We start from the raw sequence: 20,616 nt of genomic DNA on the forward strand, positions 1-20,616 counted from the left end.
TTTCAGCTTGGGTGTAACAGCGGGTCTGGACAAAAACCGCAGCACTAAACTTGAAAGGAGTCAAAGTTTTTTACTAAAAAAAAGTATATCTGACAATAGTTGACCTAGTTCCAGAATATTAATTTTATTACGCAATGAACTATATACTGTATACAGTTACAATAGTAATGCTTCAAAACCTGGAAGCAGTCAATTCTAAGTATCCAATCCTATAACCATGCAAAATTACATGAATAGTGAGAAACAAGAACTTCGCTCATTTCCTTATCCTGGATAGAGTTGCTCTGGCTCCATTACATTTAGCAGTTGCTCTTATCCAGAGCAACATACCCAGAGCAGCCTGGGGGTTATGTGCTTCGCTCAAGGGCACTTCAGCCATTCCTGCTGGTCCAGGGAATCAAACCAGCAACCTTTTGGCCCCAAAGCTGCTTCTCTAACCATTAGGCCATGGCTTCCCCACAGCCTAACCTGGCAATACTCAGCAGAGGTTGGGAATACACCTTGGATGGGATGCCTGTCCATCATAGGGCACTATGCACACACATTCACACACTTATTCACACCAATCCAGTTCACCTACTAGCATTTTTTTTAGGCGGTAGGAAGGAGCCAGAAAACCCAGAGGAGGAAGAAGAAGAAGAAGACCTCTTCATTTGTCACATACACATTACAATGCAGTGAAATTTTCTTCCCATCTCCCACCTTGTTAGGAAGTTAGGGTCAGAGCACAGGGTCTGCAAATATATTTATTCTATCCACATTCACTGGATATGAGCAATCATGCACTCTGATTGGCTACTCTAGTACTAGGATATCAGCTCATATACTATGAGTAGAGAAAAGCAAAATGGTGGCACGTGTTACTGAACCAACCGAGGACGAAATAAAAACTCTACTCGAAAACAAAACCCCAAAAATTGTAATCAAGTATTTAAAAGAAACAGAAATAGTTAAAGGGTATAGTTTTTGTTCTCCAATATCGCCTGTTCCACACTCCAGGCCAGTCAGTGGTGGTAATGTACTTTTAAGTTGGTTTGCCAACTACCAAAAAACCCTAAAGAAGAAGACAAAAAAAATCAACAAAATATGGAATGAAAGTATTTGATAGTAAGAATGTATCTTTTTTATTTTTCAAGAATTATTATAACATTTTTCATAAATTGCTCTTATCATTTTGCCGCTTTGTTCACATTCTAAGCAGAAATGATTTTGTCAGACATTTTGTATAAAGTTTTTATTTATTTAAACCAAGGATCTAATGTTAGCAGAGAAAACAAAACCTGAACAATAGCAAAAGTTCACTGAAAACCCTGAGAATCGTGTCATGCACTGAGAGCGATGATTCATGACAGTCCTGACCACCTCTCCAACATATTAGCCCTTTCATCTGCTATCCCTTTGTCTTTTTATCAGAGATATTCAAAAATCTATCCCATGGTCCAGATGAGGTTAGCAGCAAGCCTACAGACACAGGTGGCTGAAATGGCACCAAAAAGCAGTCATTATCTCAGAGGACATCCTCTTACACTGACAAGACCCTGAGTGGTGGCTACTCTGATTCTCCATGTCTTTATCGCTGCCAATCTCTCTTTTTGAGCCAAGAGGAGGTTGGTTGGAGTCAATCTCCATCTCCATTTGGAAGTAAAGGATAGGAAAATTACAGATGAAGGCAATTCACCCCTTCACTCAAACCTAGGCAAAGAAGTAGTATCAAATACTGCTTCACTATAAGACTTTGGCAACCATAGGTTTATTTACATAACTGATTTTTTTTTCAGGCTAAGGAAGGAAAATGGGGTACGGAATAAACTCTGCTGCTGGCGGTTTGCCTCGCGGCTGTGCCTTTGATCAAAGGGTGGACTGCCAGTCAAGTGGGAAAACCCTCCTCTGAACACCAAGCTGTACATGCAACCTGATGGTCTAAAATCCCAGAGATCCAGAGGGCAAAGAGAGGGCATGCCAATCAAGCAGTATTTCAACAGGTTCATATTTTGTAGGATGCAGTTATGAAGGGTTCAGGAAGTTTTATGAGTATCAAACGAGCACAGCATCCAGGATGAGTTAAAACGACAATGCATTTACATACATAATGCAAAATATTTCAGATGTAAATGCATTAAAATACAAAATGTGATTCTTTTTTTTAAATCATAGAAATGCATTGGGGGGGGGTGAGTCAGGTCAGTAGTGCCACTTGGTTGATCATTTTAGTATTCAGGAGAATGATTGATGATGCTAATGCTTGGTATCATTCTGAATCCATCATTGGTAGTTTCCAAAGAAAAGCCCCTCAAATCAGAGGTCCTACATGGGATGGACTTCTGAACTCTTAGTTACATTAGAAGCTTTGAGCAGACACTCTTATCCAGAGCAACCTATGTACAACATGCCTGGAGCAGCCTGGGGAGCAGTTGGGGGTTAGGTGCCTTGCTCAAGGGCACTTCAGCCATTCCTGCTGGTCCAGGGACTCAAACCAGCAACCTTTTACTCCCAAAGCTGCTTCTCTAACCATTAGGCCATGACTTCCCACGTAACTCAGCAAATCACATCAAATCAACATGGCTGCTCAACAGTATTTTAAAAAGCAGCACTTCCTATTGTATATGTTGTATTTGCAATGAACATACAAACATATTCATGTATTAAATCTATAACACTGACCAAACAGTTCACTGTTTTGAGAAAGGAAATATATATCACTCATTACAGTTATCTGGCTAAAGTTTTGTTAACCCCTTGGCTGCCACCCATAATTAATTGTAATGTGCCGGGCATATAGGACAAAAATAGGTCAAAATTGGGATATTTTGATAATCTTTCTCTAACTTGTTCAGCACTTTATATTTTTAATATTTGTATAGAAAAATCACACAAAAAAAACACTGTTGTAGAGTAAAAATAACTTTAGTAATCTAAAATAACTTCAAAAACATCCAGAAAAAAAAAACAAGGCAATGGGTCTCGTCAATGAGAACCTGTCCATAAACATGAACACAGTACTTGAAAACACCATGGGTCCATGTATTCCAAATAACTGGGTACCGTTTTTATGATGGTCTTTGGTATGACCCAACCGTGAATAGAACTTGCGATCAAGAGGCAGACACGCTAACCACTAGCATACATCATAAGGCACAGTGGTAAAAGATTTCCTGACATACGTGACTCGTCCAAGACCATTGAAGGGGTTAACTGAAGACAAAAATTGGAGGTGTCCATGATTTTATGCCCTTGAACACAAAGAAGTAAAAAATTACTGTATGTCTTTCTGAGCTCCAACTTCCACTTCTGAGAAGTCAAATGCAGCATAAACAATCCACCTTGTTCATATTCATTAAATGCCCTGACTGTTGATGAAGAGTTATTGAAGATTCCCGAATGGAGATCAAATCTAAGGGGCATGTCATTCAGTGTAATCACTTGACACACCTATCACTGATAGGCTGTAGGAATCTACAGTCTGGACTAGAAATAAATCAGTCCTGGTCTCACTTCTGACTTCTTCTATGTACTTTTCTTACAAACATTGGTGGTGCTGTTATGCTCGGGTCTACAAAAGTCCTAAATAAGCCACTTTAAGGGTAAGAATCCATAGAGTGTTTTTCTCTGACAATCTTTCATAAATAACATTGGCAGGGATCTACACTCTCCTGACAGATCACTACTTACGTTTTGAAGTAAACTTGCATGCTCAGGTTTTGGGGTTTTTTGTTTGTTTGTTTGTTTGTTTTTACCACAAGGCAGTCAAATTCTGCACAAGTATTGTACAGAATTCACCGTAGTAGCATGCTAAACTAATGTTACCAGAACCATGCTAACACTGGCCGAATGTTGGGGGGTGCTAATGGACAAAGAACAATCTTCACCAAGTTTAGCACAGATGATCTTTGGACCAAGCCTCACAAAAATTATTTGTTGGCTTTTCAATTTGCCAAAATGTTCATTCATCACAGCCAACTGAAATTGGCAGCAAACCACCAAAAAGGATTTGAGGTCATATCTCAGCAACGCTTTGATCTCATTATCTCTAGCCACTTTATCCTGTTCTACAGGGTTGCAGGCAAGCTGGAGCCTATCCCAGCTGACTACGGGCAAAAGGCAGGGTACACCCTGGACAAGTCGCCAGGTCATCACAGGGCTGACACAAAGACAACCATTCACACTCATGGTCAATTTAGAGTCACCAGTTAACCTAACCTGCATGTCTTTGGACTGTGGGGGAAACCGGAGCACCCAGAGGAAACCCACGCGGACACAGGGAGAACATGCAAGCTCCACACAGAAAGGCCCTCGCCGGCCACGGGGCTCAAACCCGGACCTTCTTGCTGTGAGGCGACAGCGCTAACCACTACACCACCGTGCCGCCACGCTTTGATCTATCAACACCAAAATTTGGGCATGGACTTAGGACCCCATTTTCAGGAAGGACTTAAATTCATTGCATTATTTGACCATTGGGAGGTGGTGTAATAAGCAAGAATGTGTTTTGGCCAGGGCTTTGAACCGGTTCAAGGAACGAAAACGAAAACCGGGAACTTTTTCTATTTCACATGGAACAGAAACGAAACCAGAAACTTTATTATTTTTTATGTTCCGGAACAGAAACGCTTATTAAAAATAATGGTAACCGGTTAATACCGGTTTTTATTTCGTTCCTCAAAGTTTCTGTAGCCTACAAATAGTCATTCTTCTCCTGTGCAAGTTTCTATGACCCGCTGGGGTTCACTTCCTGTGTGACGTTCGCTGACTGAATGGAGAGAGCGGGAAGGTGGACTGCTAGTGAGTAATTGCATTACTGAGTGTCTGAGCAAAGAAGAGCCTGAACGATGCAACCTCCCTATTGGCTGTTTGTAAAAATGTATCAATTGTTGCCCTTCCCACGGGAATCATCGCGGACTCGAGAGACAAGACCTGACGAGTTAGTTCGTTGGTAGCAGAACAAAATGTCTGGACACAAATCGGGTTTTCAGAAAAGGAAAGAAAATAAACGGAGGGTCGAAAATACAAAAAAGGAGGCAGAAAATGCAAAACGAGTTTTAAGGTAGGACAAATGGTTACTTTTCTGAGGCAGCCCGCCGTGGCTGCAGGCTTTCAGTTGTCATTGAATGGTTACTTTTCTGAGGCAGCCCGCCGTGGCTGCCTGCAGGATTATTTATTATAGCCCATTTAGTTAAAATAGTTGATCTAAAATGTTTATAGTTATAGTTATGTGATGGTTGTCCTGATTTAGACTGGTGTTTTTTTTTTGGGGGGGGGGTTGCGCGATGTTGCACCCGGGTCCAGATTAGGGCAGAACCGGCCCTGGCTACATTTCAGGTGTAGTTTGTTTTATGTATGTATGTACTTGCATAGATGTGTACTTGGTCTTCCAATATGGCGCCTAACAAAATCTCGCGGCGCGGTGACGTCATGCGGTAGCCCTCTATAGGGCCTGACTAGCCTTTGGTAACACACTAAACGAATTATCTTTCATTTTTGGCACTTTTTCTGTTTGTGGAGATGGGAAGACATACTGAGAATCCAAATCGCCAACATTTGAAATAATAATTGTTTTGAATTATTTCTTGTCTTATTTAATGAAGGTTGTAATAGAATTAGCCTACATTTGGCTTAAGCTGGATGAGACAGAGACATAATTTTATAGCCATTTGTTAAACAGCTGACAGGGAACGTAATTAACCGTTCCGGGAACGAAATTTTTTTTGTTCTAACCGGTTCGGGAACGTCTATTTAATGGTGGAACCCAAAACCGGAAACGTTAAAATTCCGTTTCTGTTCGGAACGAACCAATAGGAAAAAAATTCCGGTTCAAAGCCCTGGTTTTGGCTAATAACTGTTAAGTGTTGAAGTATCCATAGAGCATTTTCCTCTGTCTGAAAAACACTACCAGGGCGCTGGGGAGCGCTTCATCCTAGTACTTCATCAAAAAAGCGCTCCCATGCTGTGCGATGGTTTTATTTCTCTGATCACAATATCTTGACACCATATCACCACTAACTACAGTATGACTGGTTGCCTGAAAAGGAGCAAAAGTGATGACACCAGTGGCTTTCAGAAAAATTCAAAGATGTTCAACCAGAAACTCTTGGAGTGGCCGCACAAAAATGGCCGTGCGCTCTGAAAAAAGATGCTGAGTGCAGCGTTTTTTCCTGTAGGTGGCTCCATGCAGCCACGTACACTCTCTTCTCACTGGGAACAACTGAAAAAAGATGCTGGTGCTCAGAAAAAAATGCTATATGGACATCCACGCTAAGACATTTGCATTACATTAACAGCAAGAAAATGTGATGTGGGTGCCAAGAATTGGAATAGAAGAGGAAACTTGTCTCCATTGCGTCCCCTCCGAATAGCACTTATAACAGCACAGATTTAATACCTCAAACTTCTTTCTCATTCCATTCATGCAGATGAATTACTTTCTCATCCGTTTTTATCAGCTTATTGCATTCACACGAACAAAGACATACCTGTATCAATCTTAATTACTTTATTGATACTAAAAGTAACACAAGGCTTTGAGTAAATGTTAGCCTAGCTGGCAGAGAGGTAAAGTCTCCTTCAAACAGAGATGGAGGAATCGATAAATATCACTCGGGCTGATTGGGCCTAATTAGAATTGTACAGAAGAGGAGGGGGGAAATGCAGTGCTGGGGAAAAGCTGTTTAGACTCGAGTTGGCGAGGCTGTCAGAGACAATTAGGCTGCAGTGTTGTTGGGAGAAAAAAATGCAGTAGAATAAATTAAGAATGTGTGTGCAGCTAAGACCATCACTATCTGAAGGTCAACAAAATTAAAGAGTGAAGTAGTGTGACTTGCGAATGCGGTGTCACTTTATTTGTCGGTCCATATTAATTCAAAGTATCAAAAAAAATCATGAATATGTTTGGACTTATTAGACTGCAGCCTTAGATTCCTGTTCTTGGCTAACTGGACTGGAACTCATTAACGGCGGACACACACTTGACTTAATACTGATACATGGATTAAATATAGAAAATATAGTCACGCTACTCCAGTCTGTGTCTTAGCCATAATATGTGCACGTCGCCACACTACCGTGTCAAGCGTACAAATCAGTCAGCTACTGTAATTAGTTTTACTGAAAATTTCCCAGAGATGTTGACACCATCTGATTCCACAGAACTTGATCAGGCAACTAAGGCTACATCTACACGACAACGGCAACGAGATTTTTTTTTTTAAATATCGTGTCCACATGGGCAACGGATCAGTAAAATATCAGGTCCATATGGCAACGCAACGCTTGCTGAAAACGATGCAATACACATGCCACACTTCTACGTGCGCTGTAAGACGGTCCCATCAGAGACACCAGAACAATAGAAGAAGTAGACGCATGCGCATAAACCCCTTCTTCTGTAGCATTAGCCACATAAAGTTTTGATTATTAATCAGTAGCGTAAAACGAAAGACGCGGAAAGAGGAATGAATGGGGGTAGATGGAAGCCGGTACGCCAACATTCTGATATCCTCCAGAATTCTTTAATGGTCCGGAATAAATTGAATGCTACACGTTGATGGATTACTTTGTTCTTCTACACCCTTTTTGAGGAATGTATTGTCGGACTTAAACCAACATCTGAAGAGGTGAGATCGCTCCTTTTTTTTCCTATTTTTGCTGGCGGGATTGTTTTTGTTTTTGGAAAGCGCACAGGCGGTGCGCGGTTTGGTACTGCTTCCACAGTGTTTGGACTAAAGACTCTGCCCTAAGGGCTATTCTCTCTCTCTTTCTCTCTCTCTCTCTCTCTCTCTCACTTTGCACCATTACACAATAAATATTCACAGTGAAAATATTTTGTAAGCGCGTTTCATGAACCAAGTTATAGGATTTGTTGACAACTCGCATCGAGTTCATTACACTTCTACCCGGCGTGAAGCACTGGCAGTCATGTGGTTGTGATGTCATCGTAAACAAATCCGTTCTACTCATCCAGACGACTTCGTAACGGCGCCATTGCCAGATTTTTTCACTCTGGAACCCGTTCTCAAAAGATTTCGTTTTGGGGCACCCAAAACGCCGGTGCCATGTGGATGCCAGGCCGAAACGATAAACAATTTTATCAGATTCACCTGAATCCGTTGCCGTGTGGACAGGGCCTAAATGCTTAGAATCAGTGCTCCACTACACTCTTAAAAAAACAAAAATTAGCACCCTGGTATAACGACCATACCCTCACATTACAACAGACTTCTTGAAAGTTAGAATGTAAATGGTGTCAAACTAACTTACTAGTATTCCAAATGCTAATAGACTTCTTAGCTCTAGAAAGGCTGTTAATGCTGTTAGATCAGCATATCTCTCCACCCTAATAAAAGATAATGAAAATAATCCTAGATTTTTATTTAACACAATAGCAAAGTTAATTAGGAAAAAGACCACAACAGAAGCACAAAAATAACAGTATGACTTAATTTGTAGACAGATAATTTGATAACTAATTATGCAGAAAACAATATAACCATATCGATAAAGCGAGTAGAATCTTTTACTGCCGTCCAACAGGCTGAACTAATTTCAATCATTTCATCTTCAAAATCACCAACGTCTGTACGAGATCCCCAACACACATTTCTTCAAACAGATACTAAACAGAAGCAATTAATCCTCTATTAAAATAATCAATTCCTCCCTTAACACTGGCGATGTACCGAAATCCTTAAAATGAGCAGATATCAAACCTTTGTTCAAAAAAAAAAACCACCACAAACTTCAACCCTTATTATCTCTAACTACAGGCCAATATCAAACCTCCACCTTATCTCCAAGATCCAAGAAAAAGGTTGCAGCACAGCAGTTAGGCTTATACTTCTCATCTCATCTCATTATCTCTAGCCGCTTTATCCTGTTCTACAGGGTCGCAGGCAAGCTGGAGCCTATCCCAGCTGACTACGGGCGAAAGGCGGGGTACACCCTGGACAAGTCGCCAGGTCATCACAGGGCTGACACATAGACACAGACAACCATTCACACTCACATTCACACCTACGCTCAATTTAGAGTCACCAGTTAACCTAACCTGCATGTCTTTGGACTGTGGGGGAAACCGGAGCACCCGGAGGAAACCCACACGGACACGGGGAGAACATGCAAACTCCGCACAGAAAGGCCCTCGTCGGCCACAGGGCTTGAACCTGGACCTTCTTGCTGTGAGGCGACAGCGCTAACCACTACACCACCGTGCCGCCCCTAGGCTTATACTTGCCTAAGTATAATGTTCACAAACTCTTTTAATTATTACATTACATGGCATTTAGCAGATGTTCTTATCCAGAGTGATGAATAAGTGCAAAAGTCAGGTACAAGAAGTGCTGAGCTTCGAGATAAGAAAGTTCTATTGCCAACTGAACAAGTGATAGAATAATACTTAGTGTACTATTCTGTTGAAGTACCAACACTCTGCAAACAGCCAAGGAAAACAATTCAACCATACAAATGAGCTGACAAAGTATAACTAAAGAGAAAAAACTCCAACAGCTAAATCCAGGCTAGACCGTACACAGCCTGGGTTGGTCAAGACCAATACGCGGTTACACAGTGGGCAGGGACGCAGGGGAGAGGTGCAGCCTGAAGAGGCAAGTCTTCCGGCATGTGCTGGAAGCTCCGTTTTTTTCGGTTCTGAAAAAGTCTCATCTCATCTCATTATCTGTAGCCGCTTTATCCTGTTCTACAGGGTCGCAGGCAAGCTGGAGCCTATCCCAGCTGACTATGGGCGAAAGGCGGGGTACACCCTGGACAAGTCGCCAGGTCATCACAGGGCTGACACATAGACACAGACAACCATTCACACTCACATTCGCACCTACGGTCAATTTAGAGTCACCAGTTAACCTAACCTGCATGTCTTTGGACTGTGGGGGAAACCGGAGCACCCGGAGGAAACCCACGCGGACACGGGGAGAACATGCAAACTCCACACAGAAAGGCCCTCGCCGGCCATGGGGCTCGAACCCGGACCTTCTTGCTGTGAGGCAACAGTGCTAACCACTACCCCACCGTGCCGCCCTCTGAAAAAGTAATTTTTCCAAATTGTGTAAATCCGTTGAGATTTTCGGGGGGGGGGGGGGTATGGGGTGGCCCTCTCACTGTCTCACTCTCAGAGTATTACCGGGTTACTGCGGTACAGTCTCTGCACGAGACAAACCTCATTCAATTTATACGCCGCTCACCGACGAGCGGTCCTGACTAGCCCGTTGTTTCACGGTGTTATACATGTGTGATATCATGTTTCACGCACGTAGCACGTTGTTCGACCAAATCAACACAGCTATTCCCATGAGTTGCCGTTTCTTTTGGTGCAAGTTAGAACAGTGCTTTTGATTGGCTCACTGTTAACTGCCGTCCAATGAAACTTCAGCTTTTATAATAAGCCTTATTTCGCTTCCCTCCCTTGCGACAGATCCACGTGCTTTGCCTCTGGTTGCTGATCAAAATATGTCAAAATTAAGTTTTTATCGGAAGGCTCCAATACAAAAGAATTAGAAAAGACGTCTAGAAATAAATGGAGATGGGAATGGTTAAGCGAGTGTGACAAAAATGGTGACAAATGGGGAATATGGCTGAGAAAACCGGACGTCCCGGGAGTTGCGTATTGTGACTGCTGTTCAAAGTCTATCAAGTCCGGCTCCAGCAGGAAGAAGGGACTTAAAAGTCACGCCGATGAGACGAATCACTTTTCTGATTTTTGTGCTATGTAGTAATTAGTGAATTCAAAATATTTATTGGTGATTTTAAATTGTCATCTGATATTGTGTGATGTGCAAATGCAATGTGCTTTCTTCTAGAATTGAAATTATTCATCACAAGTATCTGCTTTTATAAACATGTTTTTTTTTTACATTTGATTACCTTTCAATTATTAAATAAAAGTAAGGTAGGTCTTGAAATAAGTTTGTTAGCTTTTTTTATCATCTTTTCTAATGTGGTTGTTAGGTTGAAAACTCATTTGTAGTCAGTAATGGATTATAAAATATAGATATTTTTGTATATGGAAAAAGCGGAATCTTGTTATTTGCTAAAATCCAGGAGTTTCTGAGGACATCAAGACATGTGGCCCCTTATTTTAACCCAAGCTGTGTATATATTGTAAAAAAAAAAAAAAAAAGGTATTACAGCAAAAGCATATTAAAAATGGTTGTTTCAACATTTAAATTAGTAGTTGCTAGATGTTTTGAAATATCAAGCCTTGTACTTGAAATATTGTTATTTCAGATGAATTGATAATGTATTAAACATTTGATATGAATATGCAAATCATATAACTATTAATATTATAAATGTTTGCATGAGCGGCACGGTGGTGTAGTGGTTAGCGCTGTTGCCTCACAGCAAGAAGGTCCTGGGTTCAAGCCCCGTGGCCGGCGAGGGCCTTTCTGTGCGGAGTTTGCATGTTGTCCGCGTGGGTTTCCTCCTGGTGCTCCAGTTTCCCCCACAGTCCAAAGACATGCAGGTTAGGTTAACTGGTGGCTCTAAATTGAGCGTAGGTGTGAATGTGAGTGTGAATGGTTGTCTGTGTCTATGTGTCAGCCCTGTGATGACCTGGCGACTTGTCCAGGGTGTACCCTGCCTTTCGCCCATAGTCAGCTGGGATAGGCTCCAGCTTGCCTGCGACCCTGTAGAACAGGATAAAGCAGCTAGAGATAATGAGATGAGATGTTTGCATGAGACTGCATGAGAGACAACCATTTTAACTTGTAATTTAAATTTTTTTTTCAAGCCCTAAGGGAGGCTCACCTCCCTTTGTAACCCCCCCTGCATGGCTGCACCATGCACGTCTGACTTTGTCAGACTTTTCAGGTTTTTGAAAATTTTATACTTGCACCCATGAGTCTGCACTTGAAGGTGGTCAGGGAGTTGGCAATTCTGACCTCAGTGGGAAGGAAGGTCATTCCACCAATAGGGAGCCAGGACAGACAGCGGTCTTGAGCAGGCTGGGCAGGAATAGAGAGGAGGAGGGGCCAGGTGACCAGTAGTAGCAGAGTGTAGGGATCTGGCTGGCAGGTAGGGGTGGATCAGTCTCTGGAGGTATGCTGGCCCTAGCCCCTTGACAGCCTAGTAAGCTAACACTAATGTCTTAAATTTGATGCGAGCTTCAATAGATAGCCAGTGCAGTGTGGCAAGCAGAGGGGTAACATGGGAGGAGCAAAGGAGGTTGTAGACCAGGCGAGCTGCAGCATTCTGGATGAGCTGCAGGGGTCTGATGGCAGATGTTGGAAGGCCAGCAAGTTATGATTTAGCCCTTGTCATAGTACAGAGACAGCGCTGGTTAAAGTAGTAAATGACCTACTACTGGGGTCTGATTGGGGTTGTGAACCATGTTGACTGACAAGGTAGAGTAATATTCCAGGATTTTACACAAATATGACTGCATAGTTTTATTTATTGTGACATTGGATATAAACACTAACATAATGAAAATAATTTAAAAAAAGAATGACAGGAAGTTTTAGTTTTGCTGAAATATCATGTTTGCATTTTCAGGCCATATACATTGTTTACTAAGTGTTTGAATGATGATTATGTGTAATCGAATAAAATGTTGTTAACTACATGACATTGGCACATATTACACATAATATACAGTGAAGAGTGTAATTTATTACAAGCTAGCTGAGATCGGTTTGCAAGGTATCAAGCTTTCAAGCCTTATTTGGCGAGAGATGGACAAAGACTGATCAAACATTTTGGAATGAGATTAATTTATTTGTTTGCAGGTTAGCCTGAGACGGGACTGAGGTTAGATGACTTTTGTCAACCAGAAAAACTATAAATCTCCAGGAGACAGGGATAACACAGATAAGGTTACAACCTACATTGCAATCTTTCATAAATAACATTGGCAGGGATGTACACTCTACTGACAGATCACTACTTATTTCTTGAAGTAAACATGTATGCTCAGACTTTTTTTTTTTTGTCATGAGGCAGTCAAATTCTGCACAAATATTGTACACAACTTGTAATAATAGCATACTAGGCTAATGTTACCAGAACCTTGCTAACACTGACATAATGCTGGGGGTGTGCAATGGACAAAGAAAAATCTTCACCAAATTTAGCACAGATTATCTGTGGACCAAGACTCACAAAAATTATTTGTTGGCTTTTCAATTTGCAAAAATGTTTGTTCGTCACAGCCAATTGAAATTGGCAACAAAGCTGCCAAAAAGGACTTGAGGTCATATCTTAGTAATGCTTTGATCTATCAACACCAAACTTTGTGCATGGACTTAGGACCCCATTTTCAAGAAGTGCTTAAAATTTTGCATCATTTGACCACTGGGGGTGGTGTAATAACCAAAAGTGTATTTTGGCTAATAACTGTTAAAGTCTCATCTCATCTCATTATCTCTAGCCGCTTTATCCTTCTACAGGGTCGCAGGCAAGCTGGAGCCTATCCCAGCTGACTACGGGCGAAAGGCGGGGTTCACCCTGGACAAGTCGCCAGGTCATCACAGGGCTGACACATAGACACAGACAACCATTCACACTCACATTCACACCTACGCTCAATTTAGAGTCACCAGTTAACCTAACCTGCATGTCTTTGGACTGTGGGGGAAACCGGAGCACCCGGAGGAAACCCACGCGGACACGGGGAGAACATGCAAACTCCACACAGAAAGGCCCTCGCCGGCCCCGGGGCTCGAACCCAGGACCTTCTTGCTGTGAGGCGACAGCGCTAACCACTACACCACCGTGCCGCCAACTGTTAAAGTGTTTCCTTTAAAGAATTTATATTGTGATATCACGGGAGTTCCAAAAGCTGAGACATGCCAAGTCAACATAATTGATCTGGCCACCATACTGGATATTACTGAAAGGTTTAGAAATTTTCACAGGCTACAAATTTTTTCTAATCTTCACCAAATTTGGCACAGATGATCTTCAGACAAGTCCGCTTGGCCCCCTCATCTCTGTTTGCAGCAATATTTATTAGTGTTTTTATATGATAAATATTATATCTGTATATTACCCTTCAGAAAATTTCAATCAAGTTTCATGTACTGTATACTGTAATTAATGCATACATACACATCGAGCCCATGTTGATGATTTGTATGATGACTAACCCAGAGCCCATGCCTTACACGGGATATTAATGGATGTAACACAGTGTGTTTGAGAGGTCACAGCTCCATATTGTGTGTTTGTGTGCATGCTGATCTCCAGATCTGGCCCGAGTGTGTGCAAGTAACTGCATCCAGTCTGATCCAGCTGTCAGCTGTGAGTTTGGCTCCGGCTGCCGTCGCTGCGCTGGACTGCTGTGACAGTGGAAATGTCCACGCCTGACTGAGATCTGGCTGGGCATTATTTCACTCCACACACAATCTGTGCTGCCCACTGATCACACACATTTATTTTCAATTATGGGTTTGAAACTAATTCAAAGATTTTTCATTTATTTTAATGTTTAACTACTTTCTGAATGTCACCCAAGAGGAAATAAAGAAAAAAGAAATCAATGAAGGAGGGAGAAAGGAAGATTGGAGAAAGAAAGAAAGAAAGAAAGAAAGAAAAGTGGTGGGAAAGAGATCAAAAGAAAGAAAGAAAGAAAGGGAGGGAGGGAGGGAGGGAGGAAGATTGGGGAAAGAAAGAAAGAAAGAAAGGAGGGAGGGAGGGAGGGAGGGAGGGAGAAAAGATTGGAGAAAGAAAGAAAGAAAGAAAGAAAGAAAGAAAGAAAGAAAGAAAAAGAAGGGAGGGAGAAAAGAAGATGGTGAAAATAAGAGAAAGAAAGGAGGGAGGGAGGGAGATTCAAGAAAGAAAGAAAGAAAGAAAATAGAGAAAAAATTTCAGAGGTTCCATGAGAAAAAAAATGAATGAAAAGGAGATGGAAGGAAGGAAAGAAGAAAGAAAGAATTTATCTAACTCAAAAGTTCTTTTTTGTTTTAAAACGAGTGCAAAATTTGCATCCCCCATGATTATTGGTAGAGAAATCCCTCTATATTTACTTTCCCTAATCTGTACATGTTTCTCTTTATTTTGCATCAGACAGTTTATCTACAAACGAAGGAGTTAAACTGGAAATGAAACGAGACATTAATGTGAAATAAAAGGCAACAAAGAAACCAAATCAGAAAAGGAGAGAAACTGGTTTATATTAAATACATAAATATAGTTCTAAGTAATTTACGCTTTACTCGGGTTTATGTCTGATACGCAATATTTAATAATAAAATCGCATTTCTACACATCTGTAATACAACACTGATCTGTTGTAGCTGTGAATACGGGAGTGCAGAGTCCGGATAGAGCCGAGACCTTGGGCCTCTTCTGTTTACACCTGTTGGCGGTCGTGATCACAGCGTGACGGGCAGCTGTCCAGGAAATTAGCAACAGATAAATGCTGCAGCAGGCAGGTGGGCTTTCTCTCCCAGGACTATCTGATTAATGAAAACGACACGAGGTGCTTGGAGAGAACATTTGGGAAAACACAATTCTGATAAACTCTGACTAGGAGCTCTGGAGATCCTCGGGAAATGTTTATATCTTCTATAACTTAGGTGATAACAGAAATTAACATTAAAATGTAACTGTAAATGGATTAAAAAAAATACAAATTCTAGTAGTTCTCAAACTGATATTTTGTTGTGGTATAAGAGGAATAAAACACTTGTAATAACAGCAAACACGACGTGGTGTTACAGGAAAATAATCAACTTCCAGGTGGTAACAGTAACTCCATTACATCACAGCATCCTGTTGTTTATTAATTTCCTATAACAGCATGTGTTGTATTCCTGATACAACACTACACACTATACGAGACCATCACACTGAGCACCAGTTCCACTGAGAAGGCTGGAGATGTGATCACACCACCTTTTTTAATTGTGTACTCTTTTTTTATTTTTATTAATGTAACAACATTCAGAGATGGTTTAGTACTTTCATTACATTTCTGTCTTCTTTCTTTTCTTTGTTTTTAAATTCTTAGTAATGTTCATTTTATTTGTAAAGCCCCCTTAAACTGAAATGTGCTATATAATAAGTTTGACTTTTCTTTAATAGTTCTCAGCACTGGAAGTAAATTGAAGGTTTTCAAATTTTGAAATATTTAAAACAAATTTTAAAAGTGTTCAGTTTCTTGAATATTTTATGTTATGTACAATTCTGCACTATTTCCTGGTCCCTGTTTCAATATAAGATAATTAACAGTTATTCCACAAAATCGAGTCGTACATGAGCTGATATCTGACAAGGTGCGTAGCACCGACTTGTCTATAATCCATGTACGACAAGATTGAATGGAATAACTGTTTTATTCTATCCACATTCACTAGATTTTTATGGAATCAATTTTGTGCCAAAATGTTCATACAATACTTTCGAAATATCAAACAAAAACAATAAATCAAAATTAAAAAAAAAAAAAACGCAATTTTTTTAGACTGGCAAACAAATTATTCGTGTAATCGTGCCAAATATCAGTCTATTACTCTTCAGAAACCTTTTATTTTTGTTCCGCGTCTTTCTCAGTTTTGTTTGACGTAATTTATTTTGGTTGCGATTCCAGCTTTCTCGTTTGCGCTCCCTGACTTTTTGCTTGCAGTTTTGGCACAAACTTCATGTGTGGGTGGGCTGTCCAGGAATGCATTCCCATTGGCTAACTTGTGTTTGACTGACAGCTACGCTCAGCCATTCCCCCGGAGGCTGTTGCGGCCATTTTGTACTCGGATTCTGGCGGACTGTTTGACGAGTGACCGATCCATTGACGGTAAACAAGGATCGAGTGGACTTCAGTGGTGACTGTGATATTGAATTAATTCAACAAAGTGTAAGTACGGGACAGATGTGCTGTATGTGTTGCAGTAGTGCACATTATGCAGGCGTGTTTAACGTTAGCAAGACAGCTATTATATTGGGTAGTGGAGCTAAGGCTAACATTTGACTTGCCACGAAACACCTGCATAATGTGCACTACTGCAACACATACAACACATTTGTCCCGCACTTACACTTTGTTGAATTAATTCAGTATCATAGTCGCCACTGAAGTCCACGCGATCCTTGTTTACCGTCAATGGATCGGTCACTCGTCAAACAGTCCGCCAGAATCCGAGTAGGGAATGGCTGAGCGTAGCTGTCAGTCAAACACAAGTTAGCCAGTGGGAATGCATTCCTGGACAGCCCACCCACACGTGAAGTTTGTGCCAAAACTGCAAGCAAAAAGTCAGGGAGCACAAACGAGAAAGCTGGAATCGCAACCAAAATAAATTACGTCAAACAAAACTGAGAAAGATGCGGAACAAAAATAAAAGGTTTCTGAAGAGTAATAGACTGATATTTTGCACGATTACACGAATAATTTGTTTGCCAGTCTAAAAAAATTGACTTTTTTTTTTTAATTTTGATTTATTGTTTTTGTTTGATATTTCGAAAGTATTGTATGAACATTTTGGCACAAAATTGATTCCATAGATTTTGAGAAACAGAGCATTTTTATTTTTATTTTTTGCAAATTTGATCCATAAAAACTTTGTACAAAATGTCAGACAAACTAATTTCCACTTAGAATGTAAATAAACTGGCGAAATGACAGGAGCAATTTGTGAAAAATGTGATAATAATAATTCTTGAAAAATAAAAAAAAAACATTCTTACCATCAATTACTTTTATTCCATATTTTGTTGCTTTTTTGTATTTTTTAGGGGTTTTGTTTGCGAGTAGAGGTTTTTTTCGTCGTGGTTGGTTCAGCAACACACGCCGCCATTTTGTTTTTCTCTACTCACAGTATATGAGCTGATATCCTAGTAGTCGAGTAGCCAATCAGAGCGCACGATTGCTCATATCCAGTGAATGTGGATAGAATAATGTGTGATATTGACCGTGTTAACTGCTTTGTACAAAATGTCAGATTTGCCTCATGTCTAATCTCTTCTCTTGAAGCGTGTGATTAGATGACACTCTGCTGGATTTGATCTAAAATGGATCAGAAGGTTTTGCACGAACTTGCGGAATCTATGCAGCTCGAGTGCACGCTGTCATTACAACAAAAACGGGACGAACCAAATACTAAGACGTTCTGAAATTCATGCGACTATTACAAAAATTCTACTTCTCACTCTGGTTGCTGCCAGCAATATAATTTGTAAGGAAAATCGTTGTATGAAGCAGAAGTATTTTTACGAGTCCTCTCTGACTTTTGGACCCCATTATCGAGCCAGGCTTTGCATGTTTGCGGAGTTTGCATGTTCTCCCCGTGTCCGCGTGGGTTTCCTCCGGGTGCTCCGGTTTCCCCCACAGTCCAAAGACATGCAGGTTAGGTTAACTGGTGACTCTAAATTGAGCGTAGGTGTGAATGTGAGTGTGAATGGTTGTCTGTGTCTATGTGTCAGCCCTGTGATGACCTGGCGACTTGTCCAGGGTGTACCCCGCCTTTCGCCCGTAGTCAGCTGGGATAGGATCCAGCTTGCCTGCGACCCTGTAGAACAGGATAAAGCGGCTAGAGATAATGGATGGATGGAAGATAACCAAATATATGATTATTACACCTATTTCTGTTGGTCGGGTTCAATGCCCGAACTGATAATCCGCATCATCAGTTTTTCTTTGGCGAATCAGACACACTTGCTGGAGCGGTTGGGGGTTAGGCACCTTGCTCAAAGGCACTTAAGCCAGTCCTGCTGGTCCAGGGAATCGAACCAGTAACCTTTCGGTCCCAAAGCTGTTTCTCTAGCCATTAGGCTATGGCTTCCCCAAATTACTAATTACTAATTTCTATTAGTAATAAGCTCTAATAAGGACAATAATAATGTGCCTGATAAATGCATATGCAAAAAACGATAGAAAGGCAAAATATCTCCAATACAGTTGAATTTGTGTCGTATTTCCTCATATAAGATTACAATTAACCTAACAGATAATTATTATACATATTTCTAGACATTTATTTAACTAATTTTAATATCTGGTAATAATGATGACATGTCTAATGCCTTATTCATGTATTATATGACTGCAAATAATGATATGATCTCGAATAAAATCAAATGCACTTTATATTTCTTATACGATTACAATAAATGAAATAAATGATTATTAAATCTATTTCTAGTCAATTCTTTCAGCGTTTTTTTTCTTTAATCATGATTCCAATATATATAATACGTTTTGAATGCATAACACTGCAAAAATGACAAAAAGGAAGTAATCTTGGATGTAATCAAGACAGCAATGAATCAAATGTGAGTATAATATTTATTTCTAGACACTTCATGACTAATTTTAAAGTCTGATAATGATAATGTGTATGCTGCTTTATGAATGTGTTATAGTGCAAAAAATGACTATTGATGATTATTGATTATTAAACCTATTCTAATCTGGGATACGCCAGCACAGCACATCTAAAAACAAGTTAAATTTTATATTGTATTTATAGTAATCTCATAAGAAACATATTAAAGATATTTTCATCTGGATAAGATTACATTTTTGCATTGAACATGCTGTTCATGAGTTATTCTTGATTTGGTCTTCAAAGAAAGTTGCTGTGATGTCATATTAACATGTCAAAAAAAAAGTATAATATTATGTATATACAGTGTCTTGCAAAAGTATTCATCTCCCTTGGTGTTTGTCCTGCAGGGTTCTCGCCAGCGCTTTATATGGTTGCGGCCCGCTACGCTAAAATTTCAGACCGCAACGGTAATTTCCCCCCGCTACGCTAAATTTTTAATATAGCGTAACGGTTGTTTTCAGTTGTTCATCACCATCGCCAAAAGTTTTTTTTTTCCTGCGCACTTGAGCAGTTTTCAAGGTGTCAAAATCAGCCTACGTTTGTTAGGAAACCCATGCCTGGAAATCAGTTCCGAGAGAGAGAGAGAGAGAGATCCTGGCGATAACTTTCTCTTGAGCTGGACTTCGGTGAATGACAATGGATGACGGACCCCCTCGCAAAAAAAGAGACATTCGCTCTTTCTTCACAGTTAGAAATGTAAGTGCACCACTTCTACAGGTTTTCCATCACGCTTGAAAACTTAACCCAAAGCCCTTTGATGAATGAAAACGTCTACTTTGTAAGCAGGTTTAGCAATATGACAGGGCGCACGTATCGGATGATTAGCGCTAAGGTATTAGGCAGAGACCCGTCCACCCGTAAATTTGACGGGCAATTGCCGATTTCAACGGGCAAGTATACACACAGACGGATACTGAAACGGACGATAATGCCGAAAATTTTCGCACATGAATACTCCCACATGTCATCCGATAAATCCAGTTATGTTCCGCCCACACACGGACTGGCCATCGGGAGTAGCGGGAGTTTTCCCAGTGGGCCGGTGGTTCAGCGTGGGCCGGCGGAGAAAAAAAAAAAAAAAAAACAGTTGCGCGCTGGCCTTTAATATGATAAGCAATGTTAACAGTTTCTTTAACAAACTGTTAACATTGCTTATTACAGTTGCGCGCTGGCCTTTAATATGATAAGCAATGTTAACAGTTTGTTAAAGAAACTGTTAACATTGCTTATCATATTAAAGGCCAGCGCGCAACTGTTTGTTTTTTTTTTTTTTTCTCCGCTGGCCCACACTGAACCACCGGCCCACCGGGAAAACTCCCGCTACTCCCGATGGCCAGTCCGTGTGTGGTTCCGC

The sequence above is a fragment of the Neoarius graeffei genome, chromosome 26 (assembly GCF_027579695.1).
Source record: "Neoarius graeffei isolate fNeoGra1 chromosome 26, fNeoGra1.pri, whole genome shotgun sequence".
Taxonomy (NCBI): Eukaryota; Metazoa; Chordata; class Actinopteri; order Siluriformes; family Ariidae; genus Neoarius; species Neoarius graeffei.